The sequence below is a fragment of the Lissotriton helveticus genome, chromosome 9 (assembly GCF_964261635.1).
Source record: "Lissotriton helveticus chromosome 9, aLisHel1.1, whole genome shotgun sequence".
Lineage (NCBI taxonomy): Eukaryota > Metazoa > Chordata > Amphibia > Caudata > Salamandridae > Lissotriton > Lissotriton helveticus.
Window position 1 is genome coordinate 1,164,410,844 of NC_136070.1, and position 26,293 is coordinate 1,164,437,136.

A 26,293-nucleotide genomic window follows, 5' to 3' on the forward strand; every position below is an offset into this window, starting at 1 on the left:
TTAATTACAAATTAATTATTAATTAACAATAACACTAAATTAAATATATTAGCACAATAAATCTAATTAATGTAATTAACTAATTAATATTAATTAATGACCAATTAATTATTAACTAACAATAACAAAAAAATTAAATATCTTAGCACATTAAATCTAATTAATTTAATTAACTAATTAATATTAATTAATTACCAATTAATTATTAATTAACAATAACACTAAATTAAATATATTAGCACATTAAATCTAATTAATGTAATTAACTAATTAGTCTTAATTAATCACCAATTAATTATTAATTTAAAAATATTTAAAAATATATATTAATTAATTAATTATTATTAAATTACATCCCACCCTGTTCCCCTATAAACCCACAACCCGCTCTAATACTAAAACGCAAAATGTTAACAAAATTACTAATTTTCAAACATACATTTCTAAACATATTTAGCAAACATAAACAACATAATAAAATACATAACACTAAACTGTGGAAAAGTAAATTTTGTCATGTTCTGTGTCCCTACGTGTCCTCCATCTTATGTTATGTGTGCATGATTAAATATGCATATGTATCCCCCATGTTTGATTAAAGACGCAATTACAGTTGTGTCCATTACTAGTATGCCAGTTTCCAGTTCTCGTGAAAGCTACGAGTATCAGGCCTATGTAAAGTTTCGTTGCCACGTTTCTCAGTGTGCACGTTATTTCATTGTAAAGTCCCCGTTTCTAGGCCTCAAAAGGGCCCGGACACCAGATTCAGCTCCTGTCTTCTGAGTCCTCGCTGAGGAGCGATACAGCCCCCACCTGTATCCTCGACCCTTCACTTACTTCCTGCCTCACAGTGCCCGGCTCAGCCTGGCTCTGCCTCTGAGTCTGCCAAGAGTATGTTATGATTCTAGTTATCAGTCCAGCCCTCCTTCTCTGCATTCCTAAGCTACTGAATCGCATCAATGGTTTCCGTCATTGTCTAGCCTTTACGTCTCCATGTAAGAGAAATACTGCATTTAATGGTCATTTAATATTCTTCATCACGCACTACATGTAGAATAATGCATGCACCACTCTTAGAGTCTGTTAGCCTTTACCCCGATAACTTTTGGATTCTATCAACATGTTCTCTAAACATCAGATACTAGATACTGTTTAGGTACATGTCGCCCTGACTCTCCAGACTTCAGTCTCTGCTCCTAGCACAGAGTTCATAGCCCCCAGCTTCTCCTAGTAACACGTTATTGTCAGTTTGCGCGCACCATTAGGTTAGAGGTCCCGGCTCCTTAGGTAGCCCTTCCATGTTTCCGCCCCATTTATGACATATTCTGTTACGTTTGCATCACATGTCTATGTATACGCCCCTGTTACACCCATTTTCACCCTTATCTTTCGCGACTGCTATTGACCACACCCACTGCTCCGCCTACTGTAATTCATTGTAAAGTAACTGTTTTAGTATATATATGTGTGCACTGTTATTAAATGTTACGCCGATTCTGATCCTGCCCCCGGCAGCGCTGCCATCCTGTTCCCGTGCAGGTTGTCCTGCTCCTGTCCTTTATGCTGTATGAAACCTGCAAACTCCTACTACCTCGAATCTTGACTCTTATTTATTGAGCTATCTGTTATTGCTATGTCCAGTAAAACCTAGATCCGGTATTATTTATTTATATACCACATAATGGCGCCCGAATAGGGCCTGGCCCTTTCCCCACGCGCCGGTGAAGCCACGCCGGCCCCCTGACCCTCTGCAGCCGTGACGGAACCATACCGTGCACGTGCAGATATTTCTGCTTCAAGTATCCCTCAGGCCCACGGAGGAGACGGAGGTGGCGGTCCAGCATCCAGACGAGGCGGTGGAGGAACGCGGCGAGTCCCGACCAGAGCCCAAGCCGAGAGTCCAAGGTCCGAGGTATCCGGAGGCCCACCCGTAACAGAAGTCCGAAGCTCGTCCGTCCGGCGTCGAAGCAGTCCAGTCCAGTCCGAGGCCTTCCGTTCTTGCTGCCCGGTGAGTACCATTGCTGGGGTAGTATCTAGACAGGGTCAATCTAATTGACTCTGGTCCGTGGGTTGGTGGTACACAGACCCCCAAACGAAGTGTCCACTTCGGTGGATGCGGGTCCTGACGTGTCTCTTTATGAGACCGGTAAGTTTCGTACTGTTTTAGCAGTACATCTAGTTCCTGTTCTAGTCAGTTCTGTTCTCGAGAAATTCATGTATTCTGTTTTCAGTATTCCAGGTAGTATTCTGTTCGAACTGATATTTTAAATGTTCTTCATGTATTTTAATGTCGTGGTATGAATGTGGAGTAATTATCGTGTTCATTGTGTATTGTATTGTGTCTAGATTACAGTTCAGTCATGCCCTTATTCTCGAAATTACGTCAGTTAAAAACCAGAAAAGGTCTGCTAGAAGCAGCAGTTCCTGTCCCGCCTAGGGACAGTCCAGGTCATTTTATGTATCAAAAGCATGGCATAAGTGCCATATTATATCTAGATTTATGGGTAGAGTATACCAAACAGTTAGAAGAAAAGTATAGATGGCCTGTATCAGGCACATGGGATGCCGAGTGCATCATGAGAGTAGAAGAAGCATTATGGAAGAAGAAAGCCAGACAGTCACAGAAAGATGCCATCGAGTTATGGCGCAAAGAATCTCATAAAAGAACCGAATAAGAAATCAGAAAGTCAGAACTAAGTAGAGAATCCTTAGAACGAGCACAAGAAAGGGAACTAATCGAGATAGGTGAACGAGTTAAAACAGAACAGTCAGACAGACAGAGGAATGCCCTTATTAAGGGTATGTATCCTCTTCTTGCCGAGGGCTTGCCAAAAGCGACCCCGGAGGCATCCAGTAATTTTCCGCCACCACTAGTTCCGACTAAGCTACGTCACAAACCGACCGCAGCTGATATTTTTATTTCGTCCTATTTGGACGACACAGTCCCAGAATATGCAAATCCTGTTCCGCCAGCTCCTGTAAATAATGTAAATCCTGCTCCTCCAGTCACCGGAGTACCCGCTACGGTACCCCCGGTCCAGCCTACATTACAATTTCCCGCCGCGCTGGTACGAAGAGTATCAGTCGACGATTCCAGTTTAGGGGCCGCAGGAGGAGGTCCTCCTGGTACCCCGCCACCGCACCAACGTAGAACGTTGGCCGAGTTACATGAATGTGCGTTACAGCGTACGCCCAAATTTAAGTCCGTTGCAGATATCCGACGAGCTCTCACTGAATGCCGCTATGATCCAGTTGCAGGTGATGATAGTACAGTAATATATTCCATCCGTGTAAGACGGGTGACCGGGTATTTAGACACCCTACCAGATATGAAAGGAGATCTAGACCGAATATATTGTTTCATCCGTACAGGGGATGATCCAGAAAGTATCGGCGAAGCCATGTCTCAAAGGAAAGCTGAGATCCAGCTAATGATATTAAAGTTCCTGATTAATTGTCTAATAAGAGAACAAGATTCCCCGACTAAAGATCAGGCCGAAATGAAAATCCTGACAAGGTGGAGTGATAATATAGCCGAGGGTAAACACAAGACTATCAGTAGTATAGAGAGTATGTACAAGAAAATTCGTAAAGAAATAATAAAGTTACACGAACAACGTAAAGCAGCACAAGTAAGCGAGAAAGAAAATGACTCTTCTACTGAAGAGGTAGAGGACGAGAATCCCGCCAGAATAGCGTATGTAGGAAAATCTAGATTTCCAGACCGACATTCACGTCTAGACTACAAGAAAACTGTTCCTCATCCAGTACCAGAACAAGGTTCTCTAGAACAAGTATTTCAAGCTACCGATCACATTCTGAAATCACGAATCGGTTACAGTGAGTTAAGTACTATGCATGAACAAGAACTAGTCCGATCAGCAGTCCGATGGATTACTGATTCTACCACTTTTCCAGACGAAATAGTGGCACAAATGTTTCTGAAATCGCCCCCAGCCGAGCAACGACTGGTGGGTATGTATATGATCCAACACCTCATTACTCTGTATGAGGGTCAACATTCTGATCCAGGTCCGTTACATGATGTCCTGAACGAGTTACTCCAGTATAGATGGAAAGGTTTAGGTACCGATTTAATTAGTGTCATTCTAGAACAGCGCCACAAATATAGAACGTTTTTGAACCCGCATTTTGTTCATGTCTCACCTCCAGAAAGTAAACCCTTTTACATAGACAGACAGAATCCGTTACGAGAAGTACACCCAGTTAGGACAACAGATGGTGAAATGCAACGAGTGTTTGTTTACACTCCGATTACAAAGATGGAACTCTTAGAGATGAAAAAGTTAATTCCCTGTCATGATAAAGATCCAGCAGGGTTCCACCGGGAATTAAAAGACATGCTCCGTATGGGAGAATACACGTATCCAGATATAATTAAAATGTTAACGGTCCTGTTGCCCGCAGGGGTATACGAGAAACTCAAGGAAAAAGATTGGGAGGTGGGAGAGAAAAAGATCGATTGGGCAGCCCTAGAAGCTGAAGATAAGATACGAGTACCAGGTACCGGTCTAGGAGAGAAATGTAAAGAATTACCAGAACTGTTAATACAAGTTTTGCCAAGATTATTAGCCACTAAAAAGGAAGACTGGGATGCAATCTCAGCCTGTAAACAGAAACAAGACGAAGACACTAGTGATTTTTATTCTAGATTCGAGAAATGTTTTAGTATAAACAGTGGCCTCAAGACGAGTAGCGAGTCATACCCTCATCTTTTTGTTACTAAATTAGTCGAGAATTCAAGTCCACAAGTTAAGAATCGAGTTTTGAAAGTCGAAAGTACCTGGCAAGCTAATACCCCGTCCCAGATGTTACAGATGCTTCAATACCACCAGAATAGAATCAGAGAAGAACAAGATCATGAAAGGAAACGTATGAAAGACACGAAAATGAAAGTACTGGTTGCACAATCTATTCCACAAGACAGTCAGAAGAGGGGTACGAATCAAGCCAGTCATCCTGCAGTTCCCGTTAAAGGGACATGCAATTATTGTAAACAGCCAGGTCATTTCATAAACGAGTGTGCAGTTCTGAAACACAATATAGCTACTGGTAAGACTAAAGAAAGACCACGTCCGCCTAGACAAGAACAAGTTTCACAGACTTCTCAGTCACAGAATGCACAACAGACAGTTCCAGCACCGCAGCCTATTGCTGCAACACAGCATGTTACACAGCAGATGTACCAGTATGCACAATCCGAGTATCCAGAGTATCAGCCATATTCATGAAACAGCCTAGAGAGGGAGGTAGGCTTGCCTCTCATCGAGATTCCTGTAGATCAAGAAGGTCCTTATGTTCATAGTCAAGTATTAGGGAAAGACAGAAAGTTTCTGATTGATACAGGGGCAAGTAGGACCACCATTAGTCACGCCGAAGTTCCAGGGGCTCCGCTCTCAGGCTCTAGAAATGTTTCCCTTGGATTTTCAGGAAAGCCTATTGTAAACGAGATATCTAAGCCAGTTACTCTAGAAGTAGGTCCATTGTCCCGCACTACTGATCTGTTACTTACGAAGTCATGTCCAGAAAATCTGTTAGGCATTAAGACACTGAAAGAATTAGGTGCAGTCATATGCTGTTCCCCAGAGGGAATACGACTGTTCCTACGTGACTTCAAGGGTCACTATGTATTACGAGATTTTGATCCGAGATTGTCTAATGTTCCGCAGCATCTATGGGCACAAGGTCCAACTGATGTTGGCTATATGCAAATCACACCCCATCGTGTGACTCTCAAACCAGGTGTAGTGTTACCACGAATCAGACAGTACAGATTGCCACCTGAGGCTGTAGCAGCCTTATCCAAAATTATTGACGAGCTCATGGCTCAAGGAGTAGTTGTAGAAACTGACTCCAATGTATGTAATTCTCCGATCATTCCAGTCATGAAACGTACTGATCCAAATGCACCCCCAGTATATCGATTAGTGATTGACCTTCGGGAGCTTAACAAATGTATTATTCCCCAGTACCCAGTTGTCCCAGATATCTCTTCCCTATTGACAGCCATTGATTCTGAAGCCTCATTTTTTTCAGTCATAGACCTCAAGAACGCGTTTTTTAGTGTCCCCATTCATCCAGACAGCCAGTTCCTTTTCGGATTTTGTTTAAATGGAAGGAGCTATATGTTCACACGAGCTCCTCAAGGTTTCACAGAAAGTCCTAGTATTTACAGTCAAGCACTTAAGGGACAACTAGACAATATTCACATGCCAACTGACACTGCCCTGCTCCAGTATGTCGATGATCTACTGATCACAGCCCGTTCTGAACGTGCTTGCGAGCGAGCATCCCTTACAGTCTTGTATTTCCTAGCAGAGATGGGGCACAAGGTGTCCCCTTCTAAGCTTCAATTCTGTGCCCAGCAAGTGATCTACTTAGGCCACTTACTGTCCAAGAGGGGTAGGCAGTTGACACCTGACCGTATCCAGTTAATAGCGAGTCTTCCTCAGCCCAAGACCCAGAAGGAGGTACGTGCTTTTATCGGCCTTACTTCTTACTGCAGACAATGGATTCCTCAGTATGCATTTCTAGCTAAACCACTGATACAGTTAACGACACAGGAGGCAGCCGTATCGACTGTCCTCCCTTGGACATCTGAACATACATTTAGTTTTAATGAGTTAAAGAAAGCTCTATGCCAAGCTCCAGTTCTAGCAACACCGAACTACAGTAAGCCTTTTACACTTTTTGTCACTGAACGCGAAGGTACAGCATTATCTGTTCTCACACAAGATCAAGCAGGACAATACAAGCCCTGTGCTTATTTTTCGAGCACATTAGATCCTGTAGCCCAGGCTCTGCCTGCGTGCCTCAAGTCAGTTGCAGCCACAGCACTAGCTATCAGACAAAGTGATTCCATAGTATTAGGACATTCCTTGACAGTACAAGTTCCACACTCCGTGGAAGTTCTTTTAAACCGAACACAGACTCAGCACTTGACAATTGCACGTTTAACAGGTTATGAACTGACACTGTTCCAGCCACACATAGAAATCAGACGCTGCAACGTTCTAAATCCTGCTACACTGTTACCGTCAGTTAATTCAAATCCTGCCACACACGACTGTGTGGAAGTAGTTAACATTATGACTAAGCCAAGACAAGACTTGTCAGATATTCCATTACCAGATCCCGACCTGACACTTTATGTGGATGGTTCATGTATGAGAACAAGTACAGGAGAACTAGTAGCCGCGTATGCAGTGACTACTGACACTGAAGTTATTGAAACACACCGTATTGACACCCTGTCTGCTCAAGCAGCAGAGCTAGTTGCTCTGACACAACCCTGCATACACGCCAAGAACCTGAAAGTTAATGTTTACACAGATTCACGTTATGCATTTGGAGTCGTACACGACTTTGGAGTGCTCTGGCAGGAGAGAGGTTTCATGACTTCTCATGGACTCAAGATTCAGCATGGTCTCCTTATTCAAGCTCTGTTAGATGCCATACACCTACCGACATCTATTGCTATCATGAAATGCAAAGCACATACGAAAGTTACCGACACTATTTCTCAAGGTAATGATCTAGCAGATCGCACAGCCAAGCTTACAGCACAGACACCAGACATTCCAGTTAATAAGACACCGACATACACTCCAGATCTGACTACCTGTATGACAGTTAAGGACCCCACTCAAGATGTCATAGATATCCAGTTACATGCTACTCCCGAGGAAATCAAGAAATGGTCTGAACAAGGAGGGGTCCAGACAGACCAGGGATGGGTAACGAAGGGTAAAGCCACATGGTTTCTTCCCGATTCTATGGTTCAAGTCATTATCAATACCGCACATAGTCCAGCACATTTAGGAGAAAAAGCTATGTTAGATAGTATCCAGAACATTTGGTTCAACAAGCATTTACGAGCTGCAGCCAAGCAGAAGGTCCGTACTTGTATGATATGTTGCCAGTTTAATCCAGGTAAAAGTGTCCCGGTGGAACAAGGCGGATTCCAGCCCCCTGACCACCCTTTTGAAGTCCTCCAAATGGATTATATTCAGATGGAGCGATGTCGAGGTTTCAAGTATGTTCTCGTAGTTGTATGCGCTTTGTCCAGATGGACAGAGGCATATCCAGTCCCAGATTACACAGCCGCGACCACTGCCAAGCAGTTGGTTCGTGAGTTCTTCCCCCGTTATGGACTCCCTAGAGTCGTATATTCTGATAACGGCCAGCCATTCTCATCCGAGTTGATGAAACATGTTTCCCTTTTGTTAGGGTACCAGTGGAAGTTCCATTGTGTACGCCATCCAGAAGCAGCCGGTCTCGTAGAGAGACATAATCAGACCCTGAAAATCCGAATTGCAAAAGTATGTAAAGAGAAAGGTGTGGACTGGCTAGTAGCTCTGCCAGTTGCCTTATTTTATATGCGCATGGTCGCACATTCCAGATCAGGTCTGTCCCCTTATGAGGTCGTATTTGGCCGCCCCCCTAACATGTGGGGTACACCTAGACCTCGAAGTATTACCGATGTTTCAAGTAATATGCTGACAGATTACCTAGCTTCCTTGATGTCTGCCCTACACTCTTGTCGTTCACAGGTTGCTGCCGCATTTCCAGACAATACCGAGGTGGCACCGCATGAAATCGTTCCCGGATCCATGGTTCTTGTCCGAAATTTTGATCGTTCAAGTCCGCTGGAGCCTCGCTGGAAGGAACCCCGACAGGTCCTCCTGGCCACCCGTACTGCCGTCAAGCTGGAAGGCAGGAAGGGCTGGGTGCATCTGTCTCATGTGAAAAGATTTTTTGGATTGAAACCTGTTTCAAAGAACATTTCCGAGGATCTTAAAGACTGCCAAAGTACTATTCTTAAGGACTGTCCCGCAAAAGACATTGCTACGAACCCTTCCCTGTTAGAGAAAACTCCGCAGCAGGAGTATAAGCTTAAACTAAGGTCTAGTAAAATAAGTCAGCCAGTTTGATTGTCTAAGTCCTCCCCTAGGTGAAACGGTTAGACCGGTTTCTGACATGTATATAATAGACCCCCACAGAGAGAGAGTTAGTGAGAACTCTAGAAGTTGCACTATTATTTTATGTTTTCTGCTATATTTTAGCATTATGATTTCCTGCACCAGTTATGCATTTTATTTGTATTTTTCAGTTTCTCATGTAAATAAGTCTGCTAATGTTACAGTAGAGCACACGTTTAGTGATCTGCCTCCTCATGAACTCTCATATCGTCTTGCTATGCGTAATAACTCCTTTATCCGCATGTTACATTATTCACACCAGACCAGCAATGCCACAAATTGTTGGGTGTGTGGTCGACTCCCCCCTTTCCAGACACCGAAGGGAGTTCTGCCACTCTTTCCTTATCCATTTTCACATAATGGTTCGTGTGGAGCATGGTCCACGTTAACGTCATCCTTAACAGATATGTCTTTTCTGAACAGTACATGTTTCCCAGACAAGCAAGGTCTTCCCCACAGAACAGGGTTAGATCTAGAAAATGAAGTTTATAATTTGGGTAATTATTCTTCGAGTTTTATGGTCCTGAATGTTCAGTCTGATTCTACTCCAGACTTACCTGCTATGTCAGTACTACCAGTCAAAGGTGAATTATGTGTCCGAAATAATGGTTCCGTACATGTAGGCCATAGTGATTGTACTACTATTGTCAAGTATAGTGACAGTGGGAAATCTATTTTCAAAGCTTCACGTCATTCTTATTTTGTTTGTGGTCAGACCGCATATGTTCGTCTGCCCCTCGATTGGGAGGGAACATGTTACATTGCCTTCCTACTGCCACCAGTTTTCCTAGCCCCACCTGACTCTCATAGGAATTCCCTCCTAGTACATACTAGACACAAGAGAAATTTCCCGATTGTCGATTATACTGAAACTGCTCTTGAACAATACATAGATATCAATAAAGGTGTCTTCCCCTACTTAGGTACTGTTGTAAATAGTAAACTGATACGTAGATTAACCAGAACACTTGAAGCAGTAGTGATTGAGACTACTTCTGCTCTAGGTAACTTAACCGAAGAACAATCCTTTATGAGAATTGTCGTGCTCCAGAATCGTCTCGTCCTTGACGTCATACTGGCCGATAGGGGCGGGGCATGTAGAGTCATCGGATCTAGTTGCTGCATTTTCATTCCTAATAACGCACCGTCTGTTTATTCAGCTATTACCAGACTCCATAAAATTGCCCATATGTTACACCAAGATCCAGGCACCTGGACATGGTCCGGTTGGTTCTGGAATATAATTTCCGCCTGGGGATGGAAAGTATTGTCATTTCTGGGTATTGCAGTAGCGATCATATTCAGTTGCTGCCTCTGTTTACAATGTGGCCCTGCGATTTGCGGCATTTGTGCTACATCATGTGTTCCTAGTCCCAAGTCCCGTCCTAAATCCAGTTCCAAGAAAACTCGAGACGAGCAAATGATACTGTATGAAATAATAGATGGTATCATGAATATTGATGTTTCCTGATGGAAACGTAGTGACAAGGAGGGAATGTGGAAAAGTAAATTTTGTCATGTTCTGTGTCCCTACGTGTCCTCCATCTTATGTTATGTGTGCATGATTAAATATGCATATGTATCCCCCATGTTTGATTAAAGACGCAATTACAGTTGTGTCCATTACTAGTATGCCAGTTTCCAGTTCTCGTGAAAGCTACGAGTATCAGGCCTATGTAAAGTTACGTTGCCACGTTTCTCAGTGTGCACGTTATTTCATTGTAAAGTCCCCGTTTCTAGGCCTCAAAAGGGCCCGGACACCAGATTCAGCTCCTGTCTTCTGAGTCCTCGCTGAGGAGCGATACAGCCCCCACCTGTATCCTCGACCCTTCACTTACTTCCTGCCTCACAGTGCCCGGCTCAGCCTGGCTCTGCCTCTGAGTCTGCCAAGAGTATGTTATGATTCTAGTTATCAGTCCAGCCCTCCTTCTCTGCATTCCTAAGCTACTGAATCGCATCAATGGTTTCCGTCATTGTCTAGCCTTTACGTCTCCATGTAAGAGAAATACTGCATTTAATGGTCATTTAATATTCTTCATCACGCACTACATGTAGAATAATGCATGCACCACTCTTAGAGTCTGTTAGCCTTTACCCCGATAACTTTTGGATTCTATCAACATGTTCTCTAAACATCAGATACTAGATACTGTTTAGGTACATGTCGCCCTGACTCTCCAGACTTCAGTCTCTGCTCCTAGCACAGAGTTCATAGCCCCCAGCTTCTCCTAGTAACACGTTATTGTCAGTTTGCGCGCACCATTAGGTTAGAGGTCCCGGCTCCTTAGGTAGCCCTTCCATGTTTCCGCCCCATTTATGACATATTCTGTTACGTTTGCATCACATGTCTATGTATACGCCCCTGTTACACCCATTTTCACCCTTATCTTTCGCGACTGCTATTGACCACACCCACTGCTCCGCCTACTGTAATTCATTGTAAAGTAACTGTTTTAGTATATATATGTGTGCACTGTTATTAAATGTTACGCCGATTCTGATCCTGCCCCCGGCAGCGCTGCCATCCTGTTCCCGTGCAGGTTGTCCTGCTCCTGTCCTTTATGCTGTATTAAACCTGCAAACTCCTACTACCTCGAATCTTGACTCTTATTTATTGAGCTATCTGTTATTGCTATGTCCAGTAAAACCTAGATCCGGTATTATTTATTTATATACCACAAAACAACAAAATTTCGATATTACTAACATACATACCTTAATCTCGATATTCTGTCTGTCGATATTATGGCACATCGATATACTATACCATCGATATTAAAACATCGATATTATTGTATATCGATATTTTAATTTCGATATTTTGTCTGACTATCATGGGAGCTGATATAGTGTCTCACGCTGTAGCACAGTGTGAGTTGACAGGCCACCCATGGAAAGTCATCTACTAACCTCCTGGCTTTGGCCTTGAGGATTGGTTGTAATATCTGGATGTCATGCAGGCAAAAGTTTTCACACACTTCAAAGTGGCTGATACAGTTCTGAAAAATCAGGTGCTGTGATTATTTTATGAAATAGAACTGTACTACTGTTTATTCAGTGATTGACAAGGGTCATGAAAAGAAGGCATGATGACATCACTAACATGATGAACAATACACATTCATCATTCCTGAATCAGGTTGGGGCAGGCTGTGAAGACATATCAGGCAGTCATCCGGACAGGCATATTTACTTTGAAAAGTTATCAGGAATTTGGACTGCAAGAAAAGAGATTTATAGTCCCGGCACTCTAAAATAAGTGCCAGTGCTAAGCACCGAAAGCCACCAGCACAAATTACGCACTGGGCTATTTGCACAAATCTTTTGCAGTCCGTGTTGATTTCTCTTTTTGCCAGTGCCTCTACAATTATCTTATGCCTTTCATTTTGCTTTTTTTCTAGGGATAATGATGCATGGCACCAGCCCCCACATTTTCTTTTCCCTTTTTTTTTTACGGAGCTTTATATAACGTGAACTTGACTTGAAGGTATCAGAGCACTTTACACGAGAAACAGTTGCGTTACATGCGGACATATTCATTTATGGGGAGGTAAAGTCATTTGCCCTGAATCACAGGATGTTGGGCGTCCTTGCTGAGACTTGAACCCAGTTCCACAGGTTTGAGGTCGAAAGCCCTAGCCGTTATGCCACCGGGAACCAATATCACCTGACATATTGTCCTCATGTATCAGAGTGCTGAATGTTGTCTATGCTCCCTGACTGCAATATTGTTCTGTTTACTCTGTAAAACTTTAAAAAAGAATTAAAACACAAAAATGTTCAGTGATGGGTAGAGGTTATGGGTGGTAAAAATGTTTTAGTGTTAGATGTAGACAGGGGGGTTTATGGTAGAGTATGGGTAGAGTTTATGGGTGGTGAGGGTGTTCAGGGGTAATGTATGGGTAGTGTTTAAGGGCTGTGAGGGTTTATAGGCTTCAGGAATGGTTGGGGTTTGGGATGGTGAGGGGTTTTGAGGGGTGTTAAAGGTGTTTCTGACACCATGGACCGCCCGGATTTTTCGCTTTTTGAGCACCTAATTGTTGGGCTTTTACTGTGGGGGCGCCTCATAAATTGGCACTCACCCACAGTGAACTCAGGATGCAAGATACTGCATGGGGATTTTACTGGTGTCCCCCTGGCATGACTGGGTCACTGCGCAGCAGCTGGAGTAAGGGACACTGGGCTGGTTACATGCTGACACAGGTGTACATGCGTGTGCACACGTGTAGGGGCTGTGCAGGGCAGATTTCTAGCGTGCGCAGTCCAGGAGCAGCTACAGAGTGAATGGTGTGGCAGGACTTGTGCAGACTGTTATTCAGAGCCAGGATACCTTCGGGTAATCGTGCACTTTACAAATACACCTGTCATGTTATGTTGTTATGTTGGGTGGTCACGCTAAGTTACAGGGGAACCCTACTTACAAAAAACCAGGGTAATTGTTTTATATTAGGAGACAGCGGTTCTTGCGAAAAAGTTAACTCGGTATTGCAATAATAGATATATGCACAATGGCGATACATTCGTAAGGGACAAGGATAATGCAAGTGGAAAAAATAAGTTCTATACACAGCTAGACTTGATAATTATTTATATACATACTATACGTATAAATATACAAGTATAAATCACTTTCTTAAATTCAAAAAGCAGTATACTTTGTGCAGTGAATCCCCAGGTGAAGTATGGAACCATAAGTGAATATATATACAGTGAATTGTGTAGAACAAGGTTTCCATATGTACAAAGAAGCGACCATTCAGTGGAGTGTAGTAACAGCCTGAATGTGTGGTAACATTGGCTGTGTAAAGGTCCTTTCTGTACTGGTGTCGACGAAGTTTCAACCCTTTATTGGATATGGGGTTTCCTCAGGACGTGTGTTGTGGGGATATCTGAATGATAATAGCGCAGCCTACGTGAAATTGTGGTGTCCCATAGGTGGTGAAGAAAAGAAGGAAGGAACTCACGTGAGATACCTGGATTGGGTGCTCACTATGAGGAGGTGAAGGCTGCCGCTGTAAATAGTTGGTGGCGTCCGCTGCCGGTATTGCTTCGGTAGCTGGTCGTTGACATACGATGATGTCTAGATGTACTGATCGATCTCAGTGCGATCTCTGGCCTCGGCGCCCACTCTGATGAGGTGTGGCGTCTCGCCGGTTCAGGCGGCTTTTGGTACGATGACATTATTTTGGGTGGTGACATGGAATAGGCATTATACACTGGGAAGGAACATGCCAGGGAAAGTCAGTGTGTTTTACTGTTTTTCACTTCATTATTCCCCCATGGGGGTGTGGAACCCATGGAGTAACCTCCATAAGGCCTACAAATTCCAGACATGCACTAAAGTCCACTGTAACGGATGTGAGGAAAAGTATTCTGCAGAGTCCAAAGTCGTATTTGTGCTGCTTTTGAGTCATACAGAACTGTCATCTTTCTCTGAGCCGATCATAACAGAACCCTGGCTGAGGGCTGACCTCAGCTGGATGGATTGATAACCTTCCTTCCACAAGCTAAGGCCTCCTCTCCACGAAGAGAAGATGGGTGGGGCTACAGGCTCATCCATCAGCAGCTATCACTGGGTTCCAGGCACCAGGCTACACCAAGGAGGGAAGACAGCGAGGGGGTAAGGGGCTTTTGTTCAGAGACCATGCAGCAAGAGACCCTGGATGACGCCATCTTGAACCAACCCAGAGGCTGGACAAGAAGGAGGGAGCAGGGGCTGTGAAGTGATGTGTCGATGTTTGAGAGGACAAACAGAGACTTCCTGCCAGCTCAACTTTTAAAAAGTGCTTGCACAGGAAAAGAAGCTCTCTCTGGGGTGTGGTCTGCTGAGGCAGAGGGTTCTACAGCCTGGGAATGGTCAGTTGGAAGGAGGAGCCCCCTGACTGCCCCCCAGGTCCCCGAGGAGCCCCCTGACTGCCCCCCAGGTCCCTGACCAGCACCAGAGGCAGAGTCCAGGACCAGTGAGCAGCAGACTGGGCCTCTGCTCAAGCAGAAGAGAGGCGCAGGGGGAGAGACAGGCGAAAGGCTGGAGCAGGGAGCCAGTGAAGACAGCTCCTTGCTGAATCCCCCTTCTCAGAGACCCATAGGGCAAAAGTGAGTGCTCCCAGTGGCTGGGGCGTGCCCCCAGGTGTAAGAGGACGCAGAAATGGAGAAGATCGGACCTGTGGGAGCTGACATATGCTCCCCGAAAGGTACGCAACCTTTGACCTTTGATGGGACTGAAAACGAAGCATGTGGGGCTCCGCCGCCAGTCTTGAAACTGCTCCTGGGGTGGGTCAGGTCCTGGGGGCTGCCCCAAAGAAGGAAAGTCGGGTATGTCATCGCTCACCCTGTGAAAGTGCCCTCGCGGGGTGCCAGGAGCTCACCCTGGCCCCCGCTGAAAACGAAGCCGGGGAGTGCCGTTGAGCTTCCTGTGAAGAGTTTCAGGGGGAGGGGCCCGGGATCCCAACTCTGGACCCCGTGTGTGAAGGAGGAGGGGGCAGGGAGCACCGTCGTGCCCCGCAAAGATGACCGAGGGGCCCGGAACCCCATCCCCGGGTCCGCCGAATTCAGGGTGCGCCATCGCGCACCCCATGTAAGCGTGGCAACAGGGCCCGGGACCCCATCTCTGGCCCCCGACTGACAAGCGGAGGATGGAAGAAAGAAGATGGTGGGGGGAGTGCCGTCGTACTCCCCCGAGGTCCTGCACGTCTGCCTGCCTGAGCGGACAGACCCGTAGAGCAGCGCTGGCTCCCACCGCCGCACAGAAGGGTACGGGCCGGACCAAGAGCCAGTCAGCACAGCCGGGGATGGGGTCCCCAGGCTGCCATCACCTCTCCCATGCCAGTAAAAGAAGTGCGGGGTCCCGGAGTGGGACCGGGGACCCAGAAGGAAGAGTCCGGACCCGGCCCCTGAAAACTGGCCAGAGCAGCAGGGGGTAGGCTCCCTGCGCTGCTTCACTCACCTGGGGGTCCAAGTGAGATCAGTCCCCCCCCCAACCAGGGCAGGATGCGGCGTGAAGCACCAGAACGGAGATCGCAGCTCTCCCAGGCACAGCGTGAGAGTGGGAGAGCCGCTGTTAGGATATTCATAGAAATCAGCTGAAGCGCCCCACAATGCCCTGCAAGGCATTTGGAAATCGATAGTTTTGGGTGCTTGGTGGCCCCCAGAGAAGTAGGTCACCCTCATGTGGGAAAAGAGGTGCAGGGAAGCTGCAGGAGCAACGCAGCCCCCCCCCGCACAAAGAACAGTCTGCCCCTAAGTTTCATGGGGTGCCTGAAAGAATAACCCCTCAATGGCTCAGCACCATTTAAACACCTCCTGGGCTGGAACTTTTGTTTTACAGCTGGAGGTGCATGGAGAAGTGTGCCAAGGGATGAAGGGTTGAGCTGGGGATGTCTAGAGAAGGGCATTCCCTCGAGGTGAAGAGGTGCAATTGCACGAGAAGTGCATTTTTAAGGTTATTTCTCTAGAATGCAGTGACCAAGACCAAGATAATTTCTTTTTAGGAGGGTTGGAAGACACTTGTGTAATGTGAAGTGCATGTGTATTGTGAAGTACTTGATAAAGGTGGTGTCATAAGCAAAGTGGGGTTATGTTACCAGGCATTCATGCTAGGGTGTCTGGCTATATATGCGTAATCCTGTGATTTCATCTGTGATGCCTTTAGGGGCTGGCATTGCAATGCATTCTAATGATACCCAAATGTGATGAGGACCCTCGTTCTAAAGTGATGCTTAAACATGTATTCTTTCTGCTGCGCTTAGGTGAAGAAACCAGACTGCTAGCCCTTAAGATGTAGAGGTGCATACTTCATGGTCAGTAGAAAATGCGCAGACAGGGCTGTGTGTCACCAAGGCAGAGTTACCTATTTTAAATGCTTTTTGAGATATTGGGGAGTCGCCACTGGGATGGTGCCAGTGAGCAGGGCCCTCGCTCCAGGTTATGTTCCACTAACTGCATTGGGGACAAGATGATGTGCATACATGGGGAGTGGTGGTACTAGACCTCGCCCTGCGGGAGGGGGGAGATGTTATGCAATGTCACAAATGAATTCCAACAGCTTATGTATATTTGTAAATTGGTGCATAGTATTGAGTAATGTGTGTGTTTAATAAATGTACTCTTACTTTTATAAAGCGAAGTACAGACTGGATAATCCATTATTGAGTGTTATTTTTGCGCACCTGCAAATGGCGATTACTAGCCCACACCACCTCCCTTGAGTAAGCCTCAGACTGCTCTGCAACGCTACCCTCTGAGAGTCAGGCACTACAATTGGGTGTTTGGTTCCCCTTTTTTTTTTTTTTAAACATTTTTATTTATGGGTGGCACAAGCAATTTAAACACATACAGACTATTTCATTTAACAAAACTTCCAGCATCTACGTAAATATTACAAGAAGCAGTTTAACAAAAAAAAAAAAGGAAAGAAAAAAAAGAAAAAAAAAAAAAAGAAAAGCAAAAGAAGAAAAGACAAAAGAATAAAATGAGTAAAAAGGATTGCAGAGTAGTAAGATAAAACAGAGCTTCAATTCACATTAGTTCAATTCACAGGTAGGAAACAAGCAACCCCAGATTCTATCTATTTTGATCAGTGCTTTAACACCTCTTTTCCTAGCTAACAATAGTTCCATATGATGTATCTCTTTCACCAAGCACCACCATTCGTTTACATGAGGTGATTGTTCCGCTATCCATGCTCGAGCTAAGACCAGCCTTGCACATGCTAGTAAATAAAAATTAGGTCTTGAAATAGAGAAGTGTTTGGCTGCATACCTAAGAGAATCATATCTGATGATAATGGTACCTCAATTAGTTGTTTCAATCTCAGAATATTTTCTAAACTGTCCCAAAATGGAGCAAGAACAGGGCAGAGAACCAGCATATGTTCTAAGTCAGCAGCCTGAAGGTGGCACTTTGGACATTTAGTGCGATCATTGAAAGCGTTGTTGGGGGCCCATTTATTTATTTGTAAAGGGGTATAGTAGAGTTGACATATCGTTTTGTATGCTTGGAGTTTTAAGCTTGAAGAGTGGACTAACGTATCAATTTTGTTTAAAAAAGAAGAAATTTCATTCGAACAAATAACGGTCGTAAACCGTAGAGGCCATTTCTGTGCTAATTTGGGACAGTCATCTATCTTGCTTTCAATAAAGCATTTGTATCCTTGGCTGATGGTAGCTTTCTTATTCCCCACTCCTTTATACATACATAACCAAAAATCTGAGTCCACAATCTCTTTAAGGTTTAGTTTCCCTATGAGGAAGTCGTGTATTTTTATATACTTAAAATAAGTATATGCTGTAGTTTATATAGTAGCCTAAGTGTATCAAAGTCCAAAAAGCCTGATGAGCCATATAGGTCCCCCAATCTAATTATGCCTCGATTCGCCCATATCTTACATCCTGAATCACTGAAAATACTTGGTAAGCCCGGATTATTCCAGAGGGTTAAAAGAGAATGATAGAATGATGCTTTATTCTGAATCATTAATATCTTCCATATACCGATTATATCTTTCGCGGTCTTGAACCTAACTCTTTTAAAGTAGTTCGGGTCGTTATTTCTAGCCAAAAATTGTAAGGAATCTGATCCTAACATAAATTGGTGGAAAAAATATGGATTACTAGAATTAAACAAGCTCTGTAACCGCCCCAAAAATGAGGCAAAATAGTACATTCTGAAATCTGGAAAGTTAAGCCCTCCTTTAATGAATGGTAATTTCAGGGAAGAAAGTGCTCTGCGATTCTTTTTAAAGCCCCATATAAAACTGCCCAATATGCCATCAAGTTTCCTAAAAAATATTTTATTTATCTTCAAAGGAATGCATCTAAATAAATACAGAAATTTTGGCAGAATGTTCATTTTAATAAGATTAATTCGCCCAATAAGGTTTAAAGGCACCTTATGCCATTTTTTAAGGAGAGCCTGAGTATCTTTTAGTAAAACATCACAATTCAATGCCATTATATCCCTGATGTTAGATGTTACCTTGATACCTAAATAAGTAGCAGCATGGCATATTCCCGTTACTTGTATCAGTGGTTTATAATTGACTATAATTTGAGTCTTGCCTAGGTTTAGCTTGTATCCTGAAACTTCGCGAAAGCACGTGCTTCTTTGATAATTCCTGCCATAGATTCAATCACATCAGTTGTATAAACTGCCAAATCGTAGGCGTAAGCAGTAATTTTAAGCGAGTTTGCCCCAGACGTAAATGGTTCCCAGTGAAGGACAAATGTAGTCATGTTATTTGTGCAGGCCTCATAGATGCTGCCTCGTTTTCCAAAAAAGAGGTTTTAAGGGGCATGGGATGGGTGGGTTTAGGTGTGGAAAGTGTTTTTTAGGGTTCAGGAATAGGTGGGGGGTAGAGGTAGGGAGGGGTTTTAGGGTTCAGGGATGGGTGGAGTGTAGGGGTAGAAAGGGCTTTTAGGGTTCAGCAATGGGTGCAGTTTACGGATCACGAATGTGTGTCATTTAGTTGCAGCAAGGGGTTTTTAGGTTTCTGGGATGGGTGGAGTTTAGGGGTAGAAAGGGCTTTTAGGATTCAGGGATGGATGGAGTTTAAGAGTAAGAGATAGGTGTAACTTAGGCTTGATGGTGTTTTTTTGGGAGGCAGAGATGCATGGTGTTTAGGGGATGGTGTTTAGGGGTGGTGAGCATCAAAGAACTAAAAGCATTTAAAGTATTTGCTTGACAGTTTAAAATATATACATCTAAAATATTAACTCCTTGTAAATAGAACAGAAATAAACTTTCAACAAAACTGAATCTGAAAATTAATCCCTGCAAGTATTGCATTTACACCTTAAAAAATAAGCATACAAGAGCCAGTTTCAGACAAAAACAATAGAACAATTGGTTACTATCAAAAGGTAAATGCCAGTAATTCTGAAAATGTCCATTAAATAATTTAGGTGAAATGGTTTCTCAGTAATAGTATTCCATGAAAACGTTTTTCTATGAAATGACACAACCATGATCCAATGCCAAAGACCTGACTAAAAACATATTCCTAATGATTCACAGTCTTGTGACAGACACACAATGAGAGTAGAACCCTCAACAAAGACACAGTAATGTAGCAGAATGTGAGCAGCTAGCAACAAGCCCTTTTAGTTCAGTAACATTATTTTGCTTTAGACTTGCCAAAAGCTCCTCTCATGGGGTACTAAATTCTATATGAATGTTTCAGTACAATACAACTCTCATGAATCATCACCCAGCAGCAACTCAACATGAGTCTCTTCTTAGAATATCTATGAGTCATCTATCTTTAAATCAGCAGCAACTCGGACACATTTCTCCTGTCATTCTCACAGTGTTCCTACCCACAGCCAATTGATGGTTCGATGGTGGGCAGAAGACACCAGCACAACACAAACAGGGTGTGGGCAATGAAAAGAGGGCTTCTTTGTTTTCCATCAATTCTTCTCCTGGTGCTGATAACAACTGCACAAAAGGCTGCTTCATCTGAACAACATTGGTTGGGCCTGTTGAAGCTCCCTTCTTCTGCAAACACAACAATGATAGACAGAATGTGGATCAATGTCACACATTCACCCCAGTCCAAAGATCTGGGCCCAAATCCATCGTTTTTCCACTCCACACCACCCTGGGTTAGACAATGACGATATGCAAATCAGCGCTGACCCTGTGCCCCATGGGAACAGTCCAGTCCGAACTACAAAAGCCATGTCCTTCCCAGAACGGAAACAAGCATCCGAGGACCGGCCCGGTTTCGAGGTAACACCTCTCTTCAGCCCGGCTAGCTTGATTCCAGTGGTGTGGAGTGCCTGGGACTCACGTCTGAGCATCCCCAGTACACTTAGAGCGGTAACTGCAAACACAACAATGATGGACAGAATGTGGATCAATGTCACACATTCACCCCAGTCCAAAGATCTGGGCCCAAATCCATCGTTTTTCCACTCCACACCACCCTGGGTTACACAATGGCGATATGCAAATCAGCACTGACCCTGTGCCCCATGGGAACAGTCCAGTCCGAACTACAAAAGCCATGTCCTTCCCAGAACGGAAACAAGCATCCGAGGACCGGCCCAGTTTCGAGGTAACACCTCTCTTCAGCCCGGCTAGCTTGATTCCAGTGGTGTGGAGTGCCTGGGACTCAGGTCTGAGCATCCCCAGTACACTTAGAGCGGTAACTGCAAACACAACAATGATGGACAGAATGTGGATCAATGTCACACATTCACCCCAGTCCAAAGATCTGGGCCCAAATCCATCGTTTTTCCACTCCACACCACCCTGGGTTAGACAATGGCGATATGCAAATCAGCGCTGACCCTGTGCCCCATGGGAACAGTCCAGTCCGAACTACAAAAGCCATGTCCTTCCCAGAACGGAAACAAGCATCCGAGGACCGGCCCGGTTTCGAGGTAACACCTCTCTTCAGCCCGGCTAGCTTGATTCCAGTGGTGTGGAGTGCCTGGGACTCACGTCTGAGCATCCCCAGTACACTTAGAGCGGTAACTGCAAACACAACAATGATGGACAGAATGTGGATCAATGTCACACATTCACCCCAGTCCAAAGATCTGGGCCCAAATCCATCGTTTTTCCACTCCACACCTCCCTGGGTTAGACAATGGCGATATGCAAATCAGCGCTGACCCTGTGCCCCATGGGAACAGTCCAGTCCGAACTACAAAAGCCATGTCCTTCCCAGAACGGAAACAAGCATCCGAGGACCGGCCCGGTTTCGTAGCTCCCTTCTTCTCCTTGTAAATAAGGAGGAATGTGCTTACAAATATTACTTTAGGCAGATCGACAGCAGTGGTACCTCGTACCCTTTGTGCATGAGGGTCAGAGAGGAAACATACTGGGCCCGATTCACAGAACTAACTTAAGACAAAATCCTAAACTTACTACTTTTGGTATTCACAGAAGTTAGGATTTTGTCTTAAGTTTGTCTTACGACAAACTTAAGATAGACTTAAGACAGACTTAAGTTAGGATTTTGTCTTAAGTCTGTCTTAAGTCTGTCTTAAGACAAACTTAAGACAAAATCCTAACTTCTATGAATATCAAAAGTAGTAAGTTTAGGATTTTGTCTTAAGTTAGTTCTGTGAATAGGCCCCACTGTGACTGTTTCAGCAACATCTAAGCATAGATGCTACTTAAAGTGCCACATACCGCTGTGGGATGGGCACTACTCAGTACTTGGAGTAGGTCAACAGGGCTGGTGGAAAATATGGAAGATAGTGAGTAAGTTCTGAAAAAGTGTCCACATTTAAAAAATAAATTAATAACTGAGCTGTCAGTGCAAAAAATACAAAGGAAAGCGATGCTTCTAGAGAGACTCCAGAAGTAGAACATGAAGTTTATGGACACAGTGCAACAGGACACTGCATTACTGTTTCTTGTGCTCCTGAAGTAAAGAAATTATTCAAGAGAACAAAGGTCCTGAACTCATACAGATAAAGTTAAGAACAATAAGCATAGACTTAAATAAGAACTATGTATTTTTTAATCCAGTGTCCAGCCGGACAGAGGAGTTTATTATTTTCAGGATAAAGTCAAGATCAACATATAAATATGACACAACACAGATCAAAAACTGGGCACAAGCCTGTACCGAGTCAGAAAGGGGTGAGAACAATACATGGGGAAAATGACAGGCAAACAGAGTGGAGCGAAAGGTGGCTTACAAAACAATGCAAATCTTGTGTAAGCTAAACCTAACAGAGACTGCAACAAATAATACACAAGGGAAAAATTGCAGTACTGTTAAAACAGTCGACATGACGTTTCGATCCCTATCTCCAATAATAAACTGGGATCATCTTCAGGACTACATTAGTTACTATTGCCTGAGTGTTTTTAAAGGAATCCTGTGGAAATAACCAAGAAAAAAGGGGGAAGGGGGGGAAAAGATAATTATATCTCAGGAACAATACACGTTTAAAATAAGCATGTCAAACCATTTACAGTGATTTAAATTTTGTGACATACCGCTATATGTATCAAGCTATTTAGCATTCGCAAAGGCCAAAATTCTGCGAATTTCGGCCTTTGCGAATGCTAAATAGACAAATGGAATGTATCAAACAAGTTTGATGCAAAATAAGGATTAGCAAAATTTGCTAATCCTTATTTTGCGATTGCACTTAAGGAATTGCAAATTTTGCGATTCCTTAAATGCAATGTATCAAACAAATATTATGGAAAAAATGCCATTAAGGATTAGCAAATTACCACCAACTTCTAGTTGGTGGTAATTTGCGAATTCTTATCAAAAAGCTTTTTTGAAAAAAACTAAAGGTGCCATATGACGCCCATACATGCCCTTAGGGCATGTATGTGCGCCATATGCCCCCAAATGTCTTTTTCAGGGGTGCAGCAGGGTGTTCTTGAGACACCCCTGCACCCTTGGAAAAATCCCTAATTTGCGATCAGCAAATTGCTAATTGCAAATTGCACTTTCATTCCTATGGGCCTCCTGGCCCATGGAAATGAAGGGGTAATTTGCGAATGACAATTTGCTAATCTCAAATTAGGAATGCTAAGGAATCGCTATTGGAAAGCGATTTTGTACATACATACCGTTTTGCATTTCCTAAATAGCGATTCCTTAAAATTCGCTATTTAGGAAATGCAAAATGGTTTGTTGATACATATAGCGGATAGTGCTCAGAAACCGCCGTATCCAATGGAAAATTGCAGAAACAATACACGACGGTGCAAGGTGCAGTCGTGGTGACTGATCTAAGACGTCGTGTTTTTAGTACCACTCGACTAGGCCATCCGTGGAGTGACTGCTAGAAGAGGCTTAGGCGTGTTTTTGGCCGCGTTGATAGTGTATTGAGTGCCTTTGTGGATGGGGGGCTCTAGGCGGGGTGCCGGAGTGTGTGTGCTCCGGTAGATGCTCAAGAGGTGACTAGAGTGCCGTGGGGCACTGTGCAGGGTGAATAACTTTGACGGATGCCGGGTTACCGGGTGGCAGTGGTGAGCTGGGTGGACGCTAGAAGGGTGACCGGAGTGCCGTTTGGGTGAGGCACTATGCGGGGTCATTGACGCGACGGGTGCCGGGTTACCGAGTGAAATTGGTGGGCTAATGATGCGGACCAGTGCTGACCTTCTCTCCGAGAAAATTTGGTCCAGCGGCATCTGTTGCGGAGCCTCGTGGGTGAACAGTAATGCCTGAGGGCAGTGGAGAACCGATTAGGTGATTCGAGGATACTCAAAGAGTATCTAGCTTATTTCGGAAAAGTAAAGTAAACCACGGGGTGGAGTTTACCTTGAGAATGTGCACCGATAACCTGTGAGGCTTCTGCGAGAGCAAGGTGGCACGGCAGGACGTCTTATGGAGCGTTCCTGTCCCAACGTGAGAGGCCTGCGGGGAGGGAAAGACTTTAATAAGGGATGGCCATTATGCTGGAGGCCTTGGAGAGCCAGCGGGCGAAGTGGTTTACCTGTAAATGGCGGCGGGGTGCCCCGTACAGTTTAGGAAAATACAAGCCAGAACGGCTGACGGCACAGCTGCTAATAGAGGCAGTCCGGGTACGAGTTGATCCTGTAAAGGATAAGAGCAGGGATCAGAGTCACTGTAAACCCTCGGGAGGATTTATCGAGGACGGCAGATGTGGTCAGGGGCAATCTTACCTCAATGGGAAGATGGAGTTGGGCTGCACAGTGTCCCGTCCGATGTAGCAGGATCGCTGGTTGTGAGTGGCTCTGTGGGGGACAGCATATACGGCGTGCATTGTGAATTATGGTGAAAACAAACGGAGGACTAACACCCGATGTTAGGAGGTCGCCAGAAACATGGGCGCCATTTTGCAATGGTGAGAAAGTGCAAACCAAACGGCGGACATATTGGAGTGGGTGAAAAGGTGCTCAAAGTGACATTTAAACATTAGTTACAACACTTGTCCAGAAACAATGCAATCGAGAATCAGAATACAGGTTTAAGGTCCAGGGAGGACCAAAAAATTATCAGTGTCATTTCCACTGCAGAAGCAGGGTTTAATACATGATTTTACAAGAGATTGGTCCAATCCTCTGATTTGTTTAGTCCATCCTGTATGGAGTTGAATTGGATGATGGATTTAAGTTGTTCTTTGTTCAGTAATTGACCCATATTTCCGCCTCTTGGAGGTAGCTTCAGTACTTTCAACACTGTCCACTTTAGGTCATCTTCAGAGTGTTTACATAATGAATAGTGGTCAACCAGTGGGGCGTTCATGGTGCCGCATCGAATGCGACTCCTGCGTTGTCCAATTCGGGTCTTGATCTTTTGGGTTGTTTTCCCTATGTATACTTTCAGACAAGGGCATTGGATCAAATATATAACGTTCGATGTGTTATAATTTGAAAATGCATGGCTGCAAACAGTAATGTTGTTGAATGTGAAACTTTTTCCTTCTATTGTCAAATCACAGTTGTTGCAGCCCCCACATTTCGCATGACCAACAATGGGGGACAGACCCCATACAGTATCAAGAGTGGAGGCAGGAGAAATACATGGCAGGGCCGCCCTCACAAGATGGTCTTTTAGATTTTTGCTCTTTTTGAAAGCAAAAAGGGGTTTGTCAATGTTTAGGACACCTGAGTTAATGATGGGCCATTGTTGCAATATAGTTTTCCTCAATTTATGTGAAATGGGTAAAAAAGTGGTCACACATGCTATGCGTTTCAATTCCTTTTGAGGTTTGGGGGAGAGCAAAACATCTCTAGGACAGTACCATGCTCTCTTGGAGGCAGTTGTTGTGATTCTTCTAGGATAGCCACGTTCTTTAAGTTTAGATGCCAGAACGGCTGCTTCCATGAAATAATCATGCTTGCAGGAGCAATTTCGCCTAATCCTTAGAAATTGGGAATACGGCAAAGAATCCCTTAAGGCCCTGGGATGATTGCTACTGTAGGCCAGAAGTGTGTTTTTTTCAGTAGGTTTACGGTAAAGATTTGTCAAGAGGTGCCCTTCACTGTGGAAAATAGTGAGATCTAAGAATGCAATAGAATCATTGTTGGTGGTGATGGTAAATGACAGCCCTAGGCAGTTGTTGTTCATCCAATGGAGGAACTGGCGCAGGCAATCAACATCTTGTTTCCAAATAATGAAAATGTCGTCAATATACCTGTGCCAGAAACCTATACCTGTGAAGAAAGGGTTAGATGGAGTGAGGATGACATTGGTCTCTAGCTGGTCCATGAAAAGCACGGCTAGATTTGGGGCAAAAATAGCGCCCATGGATGTGCCTTTGATTTGTTCAAAAAAGTTATTGTTGAACATGAAGAAGTTCTTTGTCAGGCAAACTTCAAGAAGTTGCAGAATGAATGTGCTC